We start from the raw sequence: 15,279 nt of genomic DNA, 5'->3' as shown, positions 1-15,279 counted from the left end.
CTTTAGTTTCATGTGACCGCAAGTCTTTGAGTTGCATTGAAATCATATAAAACATCATGAGAATCTCACCAGACGTTGAGATAGTTCAGTCTGGACTATTGACGGTATAAAAAGATGGACGATGCTCCCGTTAGACAAAATGAAGCCAAAGCACTCCCCTGCAGCAGGCAATGTTGTGTTGCACAAGTGATGTTTTTGAACTCAGTGTCTGCACATTACAGATGTGGGTGGTCAAACTGCAGACTTGACACCCCGCCTCTCCAGCAACCCAAAACACACACACTTAACTAACGGATAACATGGCATCCCTCGCGCTCGTACAGGTCACAGCGCAACAGCTTCTTTTGAGTGTTTGAAGCAGACATTCGTGGTGATGAAAGGTTTAATGATTCCCATGGTAGCGTTGGTTATGTTTTCTCTCGACAGATCTTTCTTACAGTAATATAAAAAGAGGACACAGCACCACAAAATCCTCATTTGACAGACCGGTCAGTCATGGTGTCAATACTTTTTAATCAACTAACTGATTCAAACTAAATGAGCATGATAAGAACTTTAATGACAGGAACTATATTTGAGAAGATTTTGTAATGTTTATTTTGCCTGTAAAGATGGACTCATGTCTCATCTGTTAACATGGAGGAGTTTGGCTTTCTAACCCATCCTGGAACCACTTAGGCTATGTTCACACTGCAGGCAAAAGTGGCCCAAATCAGATTTTTTGGGGGGGTCAAGTGACCAGGCTAGATTTTTTTAGAGGCAGTGTGAACACTAAAATCTGTCTAGATCAGATTTTTTCAAATCAGATTTTTTCAAATCAGATTTTTTCAAATCAGATTTTTTCAAATCAGATTTAGACCACTTCCATATGTGGTCCTGAATCAGATACTAATCCGATTTTTTTCAATGTGACCTCAGTGTGAACGGCCAAGGCGGATTTGATGCGCATTTGATACTTTCACGTCACTTTATAGCGACACACGTCATAATTCAGCGCGGTGGTAGCCTTGCAAAAATGGAGGATAGCAACAATGGAGCAAGTCAATTGAGTGTCCTGCCGAAGGAGTCTTGGGGAGAGCCCTGACAGATGTAATTGAAAGTTGCCCTCAACATCCAGAAGTTTTGAATAAACTCTGTCTCTGTGAAACTATTAACGCCGCAGACCCACCACTCCTGACTCTGTGTCCACATCCACATAGACCTTTAAATCATGTTTGTGGCTACAGCTCCGCAAAAAGCTGAAAGAGGCAATTTGGCAAAGGCGAAAATGCTGACTTCCTCCATGTTTACGTTTGTGAAACAACTGCATGTGACGGCTTTGTTACTGTTCTTTTGCGCATGCGGGGCAGTTCGGAGCTGCAAATAGTTCACACTAGAATCAGATACAGGTCATATTATAGATAGTGATGTGAACAGGCAAACAAAAAATCGGATCTGAGCAAAAAATCGGAATTGAGCATTAAGCCTTGCAGTGTGAATGTAGCCTAAGTAGGAGGAACTCCAAACATTTTGGCTTCACCTTTGGGAAGCTTTCATGTTGTCCTCTTTTAAAGTCCAGGATTTGGACTTAAGTGGTGGACTACGCAACAAACAACCGCTGCTAGTGATGGCTTACAAGCTGCAACAAACACGGCCGCAGCTTAACAGGAAAACAATTTTACATTTTTCATTCCAGCATCTGAGGTGGTTCACACCATCTCAGTCTGGCACAGGCAATACACAGTTGATAAGCACCACTTACATAGGAATTCAGATTGATCAAGTCTTTCCCATAATTCATTTCTGCTCTGGTGGGAGCATTGTCCCAAAGCACAAGTGGCCATCCAGTTGTTTGATGAGCATGATAATTATTTCAGCCATATGCCAGGGCTTTCTAAAGCACCTGCTCAAACCAAACATCCAGCAGAGATGGACTCCAGCTGAAGACGCTGTTTGCCACCGACAAACGATTCTTATTGACATTCTCTTTATTCATTATTTACTGCTATATCTCTCACTGTTTGCCTTTTTTTTTTTTTTTTATCGTTCTCATCTTGGCCATTCCTTCAATACCCCCCCCCCCCCCCCACCCACTCACCCACACTCCCTGTTTCCTCTCTCGCCCCCAACCCCCACCCCTATCCCGTTCACTTGATTATGTGGAGCCAGAGTCGGGGAAAGTGTCACTATGGAAACAGGGGCAGAGGCAGCGGAGGGCTCTCTATGGGAGTGAGGGGGAAAGAAAGAGGGAGGGGAGAAAAAGCCTGAGAACTGGCCAGTGCTGAGGAATCTGTGAGTGGTTATCAGACTCAAAAGAAACCAGGTTCAGGGGGATATAAATATACATAGTTTTCAAAACCCAGCTGGATGCCGGAGTTTGATATAAAGCACCTGAAGTGCCTCTCTCTTTTCACTCTGGTCTCTTTGTCTCAGCACTTTCTTGTCATGGATGTAGTGGAGAGAGAGAGAGACAGCTATGAGTAACACACCAGATGTGATGGGATTCAATAACTCAGTGTACAAAATATGACGAGGAGCCCTTTGATATGGATTTTCGGCTCCTTTTCCACAATTGAAAATCAGTTTCTATCTCTACATCTCTTCCTCCGTGGCTGCTATAATTCAAACAATGGAAAAACCAATATGTGAAAGCGGCTTTTGCTTTAATTTAGTTCATTTATACAACAAGTGAGCACACTTGAACATCATTTGCAAATAAGTAGATGTAAGTAATGAGTAGGAAATATGACGTATGTACATAATATGACTATTCCTCTTAGTTTATAAGTCCCTATCCATAAAATGATTTGTGATTAGTGTCATTTAAAAAAAAAAAAGACTCCCAGGTTATTAAATTTCTCAGTTTTCAGCTTTCTTTTGTCATGAGTGTCGGTAAATATCATCTTGTAGATAAAGGAAGTGATGTGAATGATAGTATCATGCAAACTGTTTGACAGTTCTCCTCTCCTCCGAGCCTAAATTGACAAAAATGTTAATAAATTGGTGAAAAACAATCAAATAATTAAAATAATGCAGCTGTAGAGCTCGTCTGCAGAGCCATATCACCAATTTAGGATTTTCTGACACACCACACTCAGCAGGTGTTTAAACAATGACGATGAGGATTATTTACGAGCACATCATCAACCACACTCTGTTAATTAAACACACTGCTGATAAAAGCTTTAACTCTCTTTGTCACCAGTGAGTTTAAAGAGTAGGGTGGTGTAGGAGGAAGGAGAGTCAGGAGGGAGCGGGTCATAAAAGGAGGAGGAGTAAAAAAGAGGAGGGGAAAAATAAGAAGGGGGAGCAGAGAGGGAGGGAGGTATGATAGTGAGAAGGGGCTGAGACAGTTGCAGAGCGAGCCAGAGGCGGAGAGAAGGAGGAGGAGGAGGAGGAGGCAGCGAAGGAGCAGCTCTCCTCCTGGGTCTCCATCCCAGAGAAGACAGAGAAGAAGAAGACCGGGTGAAGTCGCCGATCCTGCCCGCCTGGTGCATCCTGAAGTTAAAGCCAAGACGTCTGCTGTGAGGTACGTAACGTCTCACTGTCTCCTTTGTGCTTCTCCTCTTTTCATCGCTCTCATCGTCTTAATCAGGACTGTGAACCGGCAGCAGTCAGACGCCGGGGGTGCATGTTAAAGTGTGTGTGCAAAGATCCTGCCAAGTATGAGGCTTTTTCAGCAGCAGGTTGCTCTCTCTGTGTCTGCTCTCTCTGTAAATGTGTGTGTGGATGTGTGTGTGAGTAGATGGAGCAAAATAGGGTCTGATTTATTAAAATGTCAGCAGAGATTCTGCTGAGATGTAGTTTCTTTGACATTTGAAGACCGATAACGTTTCCTGCAATCAGATCAGATTCATCGTCAGCAAAATATGACCTGATGCTGGAAAGCAGACTAGGAGCAAAGTGCAAAAACTTGGTCTTTTTTTCTTTTCTCTCCATTCTTTTATTCACATTTTGCAAAATGCATGATCCAGATCTTTAAGATAACTTTTATGAATGCTCAGTTTATGACACATTTCAATACTCTGACATTTAGTTTGCTGTTAGGATGTACGTTCATTTTTCAAATGCTCACTTTTTAAAAAATCTACAGAAAAGCATGATTTTTTTTTATAGCTCCAAACTCAGAATACTGAATGAATTTACTCTTCTGACCTCATCATGTTGTAGTAAATATGCTATATATTATATATCTTCCACAATGCATTTTTTCATTTAATAGATATGAATAAGTACACTTTATAATGCAGCTACACACAAAAAAAGACGCCTAAATGTACCAAAAAAAGTTTAAAAAAGACATTTTTATGGACTCACCAGGCTCTGTGGCTAACAGACTGCTCCCCTGACTTAAGTCCTCCCTGAGTATCTGTCAACCACTCTCTTCATTAGTGCCATTAAGGACGCTTTAATGTTATCAGGCACATCGGCAGTATCGATCTGCTAACCTGCTCCCAAGGGGGCAATAGCCCAGACAAGCTAGCCTATAGTCTTAATTTGTAGCTGTGCTCTTTACGTGCGGCAGATAGTGTTTCAGGGCAGAGTGGAGAATTATTGAGTGGACTAGCGCAGGGACGGTCTTTGTGCAGATGTCATGATGTCATACCAACCAGCTGCAAAGTCGAGAGAAGAAGTGGACCTTCAGTGGAAAAACTGAAGGATGGTGATTTGTTAATTCACTGTGATGGATGAAGTCTTATTCTGAGCAGGTTTTATGGTAAAGAGTGTAACTCTGTTTGCTTTATATGGAAAATTTCACAAACAGAGCAACAATCCAGTGCAGCTTTGGTTTTTTCAGAGACACTTGTGTAGCAGCAGTTGTGCTGTGGCTGCATAACATATGATGTCATCTCATTTCGGCTGCTTTTACCATTTTTTCAGCTCCAACTGTTGTTAATTTACAAAGTGGTATTCCTGGGAAGAATGTTAAAATTATTTGAATACTTTCATCAGCTAATTAAGTGTGAAAGGATCCAAAATCTAAATGAATCCAGCAAGTATTTGAGTCAGAAAAGGAGCTGTTTCCAAAGAGCTTTGTACCGCTTTGTTCCAGACTATACTATAACTCATGTCATTCTCACTGATGAAGATACATGTACGAATTATGTTTGTGAAATATAAACTCAAACTGTGTTTATCTACTAATTCATCCAATGAAAATATCATGGTTGGTATAATTTGCATAATTTGATACCTGTTGATGAGCCAATGCAGCAAAAGACAATCTTTGCACATCTCTTGATCCAGATGACGTGTGATTGTAATCTCTGTCTTGTCATTTTACATAGATGTCTCATTATCATGCAAATTATTAAATCGTCTGATTGAGGATTATCACATAGAGCCATTTACATTTTAATCTGTATTTCTGCGGCTGCAACTAATCATCATTTTCATCATCCATTAATTGCTGATTATTTTTCAGATGAATAGATGAATCTTTTTCTCTCTGAAATATGATGTCATGGTAAAGACAGCCCGTTTTCAGGCTTGCAGAGCTTTCATGATATTCAGTTATAGTGACACTTTGAGAGGCTGGATCTACCAAATGTAGGCAGACTCTCCCATAAAAAAAACACATGATTGATACGAAATGAAAAAAAGACGTTGATTTTAAAAATGTATATACATCGAATCATCACAGAAATTCCCCATCAAAGGAAAACTGATGAATCTATGTCTTGATACAGCTCTGCTCTCTGCAGTGAATACTATCAAGGCGTTGTAAGCCTGATACAGTTGCAGTTGTTGCAGAGTTGGGGTCAGACTGTACTTGCAGTATCCCTACAGTAGATGCATGTATTCATATGCCTGTGGGCAGCATCTGTGTTTGTGTGGACCAGCGTGTGCATGGCAAAGAAAGTATATGGAGATCAATGCAAGCAGCTGTTCTCTCTGCACTTCAAACGCAGCTCTGTTGTTGGCGCATCAACGCTCCGACAGGCCTCGCGCAAGGGGATCAAAGGCTAATGAGACAGCCATCGCACAAACGCACCCGGCAGACCCATGAATATTGATACTGCTCGGGAGGGAGAGAGATGGAGGCAGGGTGTCTTCATTCGCTCCACAGCAGCCCGATAAATTAAAGAGGTGGGGGTGGAGGTGGGGGTGCAGTTGTGTGTTAGGAGGACTTGAGGTCTTGAAATATTACTGGTGTTGAAAAGGATGAGCTGATCGCAGATTTCACTTCAACTTCTAAAAGTGTACACAACATTGATTTTCTTCTGTATTAAACACTGTGCTGAAGTTACCACAATTACTTACATTAGTTACATAAACTTACAGAGCAGTGAGTGCAACATCACACTGTCTTAACTCCTACAACAACTCCTACACTGAAAGACACAACCCATGGAAACTGATACTTGTACAAAGTCTTTAAAAGGTCTGGTTCAGGATTTCAGAAAATTTTAAAATATTACATTCCCTAAAAGTAGAAAGGTGTCTATGATCTGTATTCATGTTAAGTGTTTAGCAATTTATTTCAAATTTGGTGTTAAAAAGTTTCTATTTGGGGCACTAGTGGACTAGTGGTCTAGGCGCCCCACGTACAGAGGCTACAGTCCTCATCGCAGGGGTCGCCCGTTCGATTCCCGACCGGTAGACAATTTCCTGCATGTCTTCCCCCACTCTCTACTCCCCACATTTCCTGTCTCTCTTCAGCTGTCCTATGGCATAAAGGCAAAAAAAACCCAAACATATAACTTTAAAAAAAGCTTCCTTTTTATCCATATAGAATTTGTCCTTCTTACTGATCTAGCTCGGTGAAAATCAGATTGGTCAGACAACCAACAAATGGTAGATCACATTCTGATTAACAAATCAGCTTTAACTGTGATAGATGTTTTAGATTTGGTCTTAAGTTAGTCATTTTCTCTCTTTGATCTAATTCTATTAGCCGACCAGAAATTGGTATAAAGGTTGTACCAGGTTGTAACATCAGTAAAGTATTTTGAGCTTGTAACCGCCTCCTCTTCATCACAGAAAAAAGAGTTATCGAACATTTATCGCCACCATATTTGTTAACGAAATTAACATTGATTCAAATGTTGCTAAATCCTGATTGGTGCAGTCAAATCTTTTGTTTTTTTCCCCACCCACTTAATGGATAGACCCCAATAAGAATAAATTAAAAATCTTAAATGGTAAAATTGGTACTGTTTGTACATATGGAGGAAATTGGGAATTCGCTGTCTTTCAATTGTGGTCATTAAGTGGATTTGACAAGATTCAATGATGTCAAATAAACCAAATTAAACAAGACTAATGAAAGAATGGTTTGGCAAATGAACTAATTAAGAACATAATTGCTGGTTGCCAACAACTTCTTAGATGACTTTAATATTTTACTTTTACTCCAAGAATTCTATCGTACCATTAAGGAATGGCCTTAAGACGATACACACGCCCCTATTATCTCCCATTTACTCTCTTATAGTCCAGAGACGACTGAAATCAGAGGACACAGTCAATATTTTCATGGCCAACTTGGCAAAAATGTTTCAGAAACTACTCCAGTCCGTACAAATTCTGTATTATCAGAACAAACTTAGTTCAACATTTGTCTTCTTCTCTGCAGCACAAGCCTCTGAATGTACGACTGCCTTGGGGTGACATGTCCCCCCACAAAATAATACTTACTGTATCTTTCCTTAAGGTGGTTTCATTGTCTCGTTCCAAAGTTTACCTCCTGAATGTCATCAGTTTGTTCTCTCACTGGTTGATGGCGACATGACATTAGAATTAACTCCTTCTCTTGCATTATCTATCTAAACATCATCTCCCCTCTGGCTAAGTTTGTAAAAAACAGCTAAAACAAGCCAAAAATGACATTTAGGATTGCACCATACACAAGATCCAACTGAAGGAAAAGAACACAATGAAATGTTTCTCTGGGTGGTATGTCATCTCAGCCCATTCCTGCTGTCAACAGGCGGGCAAATAGATGCTGGAAGGAGCACGAGCACATCGGCAGGCAGGCAGGGAGAGGGAGACGGATGCTTCAGGAAGGCCGTCTCCAGCGCGTGGGCGACCGTGCCTCTGTCTTGACTCAGGCTCGTAAATCAAGCCTTCCCTCCGGGGCCTATCTTCCATCCTCAGACCTTCACAACAGCTTGTTCTGCAGCCTGTGACGAGAGGGGCTGTTGTCATAGGAGCTATCGATCGTGTGGGATGAGTTTGTCGGACTGGGGGATTTCACCCATCTGAGCGTGGTCACTGAAGTGTCCCATCTTGTCTCGGTGTCTGTCTGCGGGCTACATGTTCTGTCGAATGCCAAGTCGCTACCAGCTGCTGTCAGCTCCATGCATCACATAGTTTCTCTCCAGAAAGGACAAAAAAAAAAAGTCTCAGGGTTTCCAAAAGTGTTTCTTAGACTTGAAGAAGCACTGTAGGCTGTTTGGATGCAGAAATATGAATATATGTTTTTGCACAGTCTTTTTAAATTTAATGATTTGTGTCTCTTAGAAGTGCGACTATTGGCAGCTCGTACTGGGTGTTTCCTTTCATCCAGTGCATGCTGGGATCGGTTCCAGACCCAGTTGGCACTAAGGAGAGATAAAATGCATGAAATGTTGAACATGTAAAGGAATAGTTTGCGGGAAACTGCAGAAAAGAAGACTGATACTACAGCCATTTTTTAAGGAAGCTGCTGCCAGGAGCTGGTTAGCACAGCTTAGCATACATTTTAACATTGGGAGAGATGGCTAGCCTAAGTCTCTACATCAACTTCTCTAGAGCTTATGTGTTAATACGATACAGAACAACTCCAATGCTGGGTTTACAACAAGGCTTACTCTTGAATCACAGTTTATGTTCAGAGCAGAAATGCTGTGTGATGCTTTTATTTGACTCTTTTCTGCCTTTTTTTCCTGTTTTTATAAAAAAGCATGTTTTCATTTTAAAAGGCGACTTAAGGTGTGTCTGTAAGATCGTTAAGTTATGTGAGTAAATGAAAAAAAAGAACCATCAAAAGTAAAAATTGTTGGGTGTATTAGCACCTCCCAAAAAGGCCTAGGCTCTTGTGAGCAATACATCTCTCCTTCTCTCTACCTTGCATGCAGAGCAGGTTTAGAGATACTATTAGCAACTTGTAGCCTACGCAGAAGAAAGAGATGAAAGATTGATTTCTCATCTATCAATGGTAGATGACTGCTGTATTTGTTTAGATAACAAACATAAGCTTAAACAGTCAGGTTCGCAGGCTGCGCAGGTTACATCCATATGTGGGAAACACTTAAAGTGCTTCTTTTGTTAGGTACGTCATAACGTCCAATTAGAGAAATAGTGCCCTCTGCTGTTTACACACTGTATCAGTGTTCATTTTTTTATCTGGGGGACTTGGCTTGGGAACCGAAGAGTCGCCGGTTCGAGTCCCAGTATGGACGAAGTTTGGCAAGTGGACTGGTGGGTGGAGAGGTGCTGGTTCACTTGCTTGGGCACTGCCGAGGTGCCCTTGAGCAAGGCACCGAACCCCCAACTGCTCTGGGTGCGCTGGTTGACGGCAGTATCCTCACTCTGACATCTCTCGCTAAGTGCATGTCCACTGCATGATTGTATGTATATATACACCAAAAAACTGTGTGTGTAGCATGACGAATGTGTTCATCATACACACATACATGAATGAATAGTGTTTATTTGCTCTTTCTATCTTGATGAAAGACATCTACACTACCAGTCAAAAGTTTGGACACACCTTCTCATTCAATGAAATAATCTGGTTTTGCCATAATCTGGATTACAACAGTAGTCAAATAGGGCTATCCCTTGTGTACTAACCCTACCTCTGAACAACACAACTGATGGTCTCAAACACATTAAGAAGGCAAGTCATTCTACAAATGAACTCTTGACGAGGCTCATGTTAATTAGAAACCATTCCAGGAGACCACTTCATGAAGCAGACTGAGAGAATACCAAGAGTGTGCAAAGCAGTCATGAAGGAAAAAGGGGGCTACTTTACAGAATCTGAAATATAAAACATATTCTGGTTTGTTTAAAACTTTTTTGTTCATTAAATAAGTCCATATATTCTCTTTCATAGTTTTGATGTCTTTGGTATTAATCTATAGTGTTTAAAATAATTAAAATAAATACAAACCCTTGAATGAGAAGGTGTTTCCAAACCTTTGACTGGTAGTGTACTTTGGCAGCTAACATTTAAGTATCCAAAAAGATGTAATTACCCAGTGTACAATGTTTTGACTTGAAAAATTAACACATTTAAATCTGCTGAAGAATTTTAAAGTATTTTTGGACTCAAAACAAGAACACAGGAAAAAAAGAACATAAACACATTATAGAGTACCACCAATATAAAATACATACCACATTAAAAATCATAGAAAGTTACAAGCAGTCCGTGACATCACAGCCCAGAAGTTGATATTACAAGTCCTGCATCTGAAAAAGTGAAAAGCCAGAGTTTAGGTTTTTGTAGGATTTTGGGATTGCCACAGGGCCAGCCAATCAGACTCCAAGGGGGGCCATGTCCACCTGTGGCCACCCCCTATATATACAGTATATCTTTTCAACAGTAAAGCAAAAAAAAAACATTAAATCTTAACTATCAACCCAGTTCATTGGAGATCATATTTCATTCACACTGTTTTACTGCAGTTGAGTTAAACAGAATATTTTTGACATCTGTAATTGTTAATAATAGAAACCAAGCAAACGATAGAGCAAGAATGACACACGCCCACACTATATCTCTGACATCAAGCTCATTAATGAGGCACTACAATTCACTTAGAGGTATTTTAATCCCTCAGGGTTTGTTGTTTAGTATAATACACATAAGACCGTATGCAAATGAATAATAAGTGATGTTCAGATGTCTGAGAACATGTTTGCACTATGTGCTAAAAAATGAGTGTGAATGAAAGTAAACCAAATACAGAGAATTGAAATTACAAGTAATTCTTGCACACTCTTTGATCTGTTTCATCTCTAGAGCAAACCCACAAAGAAGAACCGGCTGTAAAACCTTCATAAACAAACTGCAGATGATCTGTGTTGGGGAATTAGTTCCCTTTTTTGGAGTTGCTTCAACATTACAGCAGCTCCTGTATGTTCAGAGTTCCCACATGACAAGACTGATAATATCTTGTAATGAGTTCCTAGATGAGGAAATACATTCAAATCAAGTCAAATGCAAATTTAATTTCACGATAGTGGTCCTAAAAACAAAGTTTAACCCTGCACAGAAATGGATTTCCAATATTATTCTCCCCAAAGCCAGACTACTTTAAAAACCAAGGCTTTAAATTATTCACCATCTCTCACTCCACCCTTTAAAAGCCAATTAGGTGAACACTTCATGGAAATCAGGGAAAGCATTTGATCTCCTGATGTCATTTTCAATTCAAGAGAGGCATAAATTACACAAATTTGACAGCGCCAAAATTAAAGATCCCGACTGTCTGACACTCCTGTCAGGTGAATACTTAACAAGTTAAAACCTACAATTATGTCAATTTATTTTTTCATTTATTTTTCATGCCTTTGAGGTGATTTTACGCATGCATACACACACACGCATATCATCTCCCCTCTTTAATTTTCATGTAGCTACATTGAGATGTAACACATTTTTAAGTGCTTCTTTATGGCGTGAAAAGATTTAGTTCAATTATACAAGGACAAAAAAAAATAGGCTCAGGTTAAACTATCCAACCACAACAATGTATTTTACATAGCAGTAATAACTCCTGTCATCACAAAGAGTCAGTATAAAGAGAAATCTGTTTTGAAACACGAATGAATTGCCTCTCTCCGCTCTCAGGAGTTTATGCAAATGAAAATGTATTGAAAATGATAATAGCGGTAATATTGCGCCACCATGTCACCAGTGCCTCCACACTCTTTGTCCTCAGGCGGTTTCACAGCATTTCTTCATCTTGTTTCCTCACCCTGAAAGCCTAGTTTGTGAAACTCCACACAAGAGCACTCCCACTCAACCTCCCAGCCTGCTGAGAGCACTTGAAAGCAATTTTCTTTTAATCAAGTTCACTATAAAGGCCCCTCTGATGCCAACCTCAGCAACACCACCATTTTGTTTTTTTTTTCAGGCCCGACTCTCTCTACATTATATTGATTTCTTCATGAGCGCTATGAAATACTGTTTACAGACATAATGAGATTTCGCTTTCAGTTTATTGCTCTTTCAGGATGGATACAGATATGAGCGCTCTTAAGTCTAGAAGTTATTTTTCAAATATCTACTTCAACAAACATTCTGAAATATCCGCGTCTGCTTCAAAGCAAGAAATGTTTGAGAGGGAAAGAATGAATCCAAAATGAACATGGCTTTAAACGTTTCTCACCCAACAGTGAAGTAATATTCAGTTGTTTACTTTGTAAGTACAAGTATTAATACATGAGCTGTTTTATATATTTCAAAAAGAAGTGGAAAACTCCAATGAAGTCTAACCACTGTGATGGTAAAATCGGTTCCTTTGTGGTCAACTGCCCGAGACGCCCCATCTCTTGTCCCCTCATCAAGACACCAGGTCCCATTGTGTTTTAAATTGTGACGTCTAGACCCTGAAACCTCCATGATTAATACACAATCCCATCCTGGTGCAAATACCTATAACAGACAAAGGGTGTGAAAGGGTGTGAAACACACCTTAGGGACCCCGCCCCGATGCAGATATCTGCAACAGACGAGGGTGTGAAACACACCTTAGGGGGCGGTCCTCAGGTATAAATGTTCAAGCTTTCCCCATGTTCGAGGTCTTTCTTCATTCCAACCGCTGGGGTGTTGACCGACCTTTTCCTTGCAAAGAAAATAAAACCTTGCCGGCCGGCAGAAGCCTCTATTTCATTATTCACCAAAAACTTCCACAACACCACACAGCCCAAGCTAACACCTTCAAACTGCCTGACTTGTGCTAAAGTTAGTCAAAAGCTCAAGACATTTCGATCACCACCATTTGACACATGAGAAGTGAAGTCCAGATATTTTAAACTTTAAACTGATTGCTAAACCAAACACGATTTTATTTTCTTTTGACTAACTTTAAATCATTGATCAAGGACATTTAACTTTGATGACTTAAGGTGCATTTCGACCAAGAGTTCCAGGGTCTTTTAGCCCCCAGAACTACTTTAAAAGGAACTAAAAGGTTCCTGTGCCCCCATTGTTGTCTGCGTTACGACCGCGAACTGAAGTCCCGGGTAGATTGTGCAAATCAGGCCAGTGACGTATGGAGAAAAAATATATATATTAAATAATAATTTGAAATCTTTTTTTTTTTTTTAAGTTATATTTTTTTGGCATTTTAGCCTTTAATGGACAGAACAGCTGAAGAGAGACAGGAAATATGGAAAGTAGAGAGTGGGGGAAGACATGCAGTAAATGGTCGACCAGCCAAGAATCGAACTGGTGACCTCTGCAACGAGGGCTATAGCCTCTATATGTGGGTCACTTAGACCGCTAGTCCACCAGCGCCCCTGAAATCTTAATAAAAACCTAAGCTAGTATGCATTCCCAGGAACTCCCTCTGTGTTTCAACAACTGTGTAAACTCCACAAACACTGTTACGTTCAACCGAAAGTCCCAGGACCTTTGAAAAAATACTACCCCCCAAGGAGGGGCTTTTCAGGGGAGAGATTATCTACCCCTGAACTAAATTTAGAACCTGGTTCCTCCAGTCGAAATGCATGTAGTTCAGGGGTAAAGTCCCTAGTTCCGGGGTAAAGTTCCTGCGGTCATTAGTGTAGTGTAGCCCAGTGGCTTCAAAACTAACAGTTGGGGCATTTTGAGGGGCAACAATATCAATGTGTGGGGTCGATAATCTACAGGTTTCATATTTTTTTGCACCTCAACAAGTTTCTGTTACGAATGACTAAACCAATTGATTTTTAAAGCTTATAATTAAGAAGTAATAGAAGTAAAAACAACTTGACAAAGAGCCTATCTAAAGCACTCACAATGTGGAATTGGTTCACCAAGTGTGGCTTCGGTTAGCAGAGCTAGCACCACAACTCTTCTGTCCTCCTTCCAAGTTGACATCCACATGCCTGTGCTGGCTACACATTGAGTGGTTATATGTAAGTTGAACCAGACACAGCCTGCATATGACTTTATCTCCATTTGTAGATAAAAATAATGCTAATATGTAAGACGGCATCTATCATCTGTGCTTCTTTACATCCGGGTCGTAGAGCACTAGAATATTATGGCAGTAGTAAGCTGCCAATGTTCAGCTGTTTAGTAAACTGCACATCCCTAGTCACCTTGTGTTTTTGATTTAAATTTCTTATGTAGTGTTAAAGTACAATACCGAAGTAAAGAGCCCAAACTTGAAACTGTACTCAATGAGAGAACTTCAGTCAATCTTATAGCACTTGTTAAACCTCGCCCCTCTACAGACAGGTGTTTGGCTCTTTTGTGGGCTCAGTGTGAGCTCACCCCCCGCACTGATTTCTATTCCCATCTCTGTCCTCAGGCAAAGAAGTTTCTGCTGTATCATATTTAATGAAGGACATGTTTTAAAACCACTTAATAGTCAGTGACCTTGGCGTGATGCTCCAAAGTGGATCTGAATGTTGCTCTGCTGCATTTTTAATTCAGGAAGTGTTTAAACAAGATCACCTTGTTCGATAGTTTGTGACTGCAAACATGTACTTGAGCAAACAATGCTGCAGTGAGGCTTTGTGAAACATGAGACCACAGCTGCTAAATGTGCAATTAATTTACAAGATGAATCAAGAATATTCAGGCCAATGACAAACTGTTCAAGTCATTTTAACCATGTATGATGCATGTACAGTTTAGCCAATCATGTACATGAGCCATCATCTCAAAGACCAGAGCTTTGCCAAATGCAGTGAGGCATGTTAGTGGTCCTTTTTAATTGTAACTACAGAGTCAATATGTGGTTATTTCTCCTCATTTTCTGAGTAACAGAATGAAGCTACCTGAGGGAACTTTGAGCTTTGACGAGTATGTTGCAAAGTTACATAAAAAACACTCAAGTGAATTAAAAATGCTTTAGCATAAAGGTGCTTCATCTCAGCCTAAGTCAAAACAAGAGTAATACTGTCAAATAATAAAAAAAAACACTTGTCTATTTATACATCCAGCAGATGTGCTGGAATAATGTATATTTTATATATATACATGTAGTCCTAATTTTCCCTCTGCTTTTGGCTCCGTATTTGGTCTCCACCAGCTACTTAAAATGTATGGACTCTTATCTGCTCATTGCTAAATGTACCATTATTGTTTGATATATCTTAGCTTTGTTTTTCTGCTGTCTACGGCAATGTTACTCAAAGTGAGGTGTT

At 40.2% G+C, this 15,279-nt stretch overlaps 1 long non-coding RNA gene across 2 annotated transcripts in view; it reads left to right on the top strand.

The window, feature by feature from the left end:
* Positions 1-15,279, top strand: part of LOC117805227 — a 96,583-nt gene that overhangs the window by 23,903 nt on the left and 57,401 nt on the right. The window lies entirely within an intron of this gene.

The sequence above is a fragment of the Notolabrus celidotus genome, chromosome 21, assembly GCF_009762535.1.
Source record: "Notolabrus celidotus isolate fNotCel1 chromosome 21, fNotCel1.pri, whole genome shotgun sequence".
Lineage (NCBI taxonomy): Eukaryota > Metazoa > Chordata > Actinopteri > Labriformes > Labridae > Notolabrus > Notolabrus celidotus.
This window is presented reverse-complemented; position numbering and strand designations above follow the sequence as displayed.